The sequence below is a fragment of the Penaeus monodon genome, chromosome 22, assembly GCF_015228065.2.
Source record: "Penaeus monodon isolate SGIC_2016 chromosome 22, NSTDA_Pmon_1, whole genome shotgun sequence".
NCBI lineage: Eukaryota > Metazoa > Arthropoda > Malacostraca > Decapoda > Penaeidae > Penaeus > Penaeus monodon.
This window is the reverse complement of record NC_051407.1, coordinates 23,910,767-23,911,573: the sequence shown is the minus strand read 5'-3', so window position 1 is coordinate 23,911,573 and position 807 is coordinate 23,910,767. Positions and strand designations below refer to the sequence as shown.

The 807-nt window shown below is 38.3% G+C and overlaps 1 protein-coding gene across 1 annotated transcript in view; it reads left to right on the top strand.

Moving 5' to 3' along the window:
* Positions 1 to 807, top strand: part of LOC119587035 (proton channel OtopLc-like) — a gene marked incomplete in the record, with an annotated part of 90,926 nt that overhangs the window by 86,060 nt on the left and 4,059 nt on the right.

Sequence of the window (807 nt, the reverse complement as noted above, 5' to 3'; positions counted from 1 at the left end):
CGGGGGAGGAAAAGGTGCTACTTTCTGGAGGCCGCAGAATGTGGCCGTGACATTTAGGCGAGAGGGAAATAATTATTATACAGTTTCGAGGACTTGCCGACACACGACAGGTTACTGGGTTTTTGGGTCTGTCTATAAATAGTAGGCAGTTGATCTTTTGTCGTGGGTGGCTGCTAATGCTATTTGAACATGCTTGTCTGTGGAGAGTTCCAGAATGCCGGACGATTGCAAAACCTTTAATAATGAACATAAAACTCGTTCTTGTTTGCTTTTTTGGGCTATTCTAACATGCAACTGGCACTCGTTGGATTACTAATGATTATATTTTTTATAGTTTGCACATGTTATTCACTGGATACCCAATTATTTCCTCGCGTTATTCATTAAAAAAAATACACTTTATTGCCAAGCTATATACAATCCACTACTTCTATTGTGCTCTATTGTGCTCTACACTATAACATTACAGTGTTATGTAACTTGCAAGTTCTTTTAGTTAGAACAGAGACATTTAAATAGGTCTTAATCCACAAGATAATGAGTGGGTCTGACCTTAAGCTTTTTTCTTCTTTTTTCGTAGTTTACCTCAACTCACCTAATTTTACTTCCTTCTGAGAAAACGAGTATGTTACCGCCTTTTTTCGCGAGGTGTAAAACGTTCCCATTATGTGTCACTCTTCGTCGCCATTTCATGGCATCTTTTATTCGAGAGGATGTTGTGTGGCAGACTGAATCATGATAAGGACGTGTATCATAGTATAATCCTGTCAAACGAGATAAGATAATCATCCACTTTAGAATATGGAA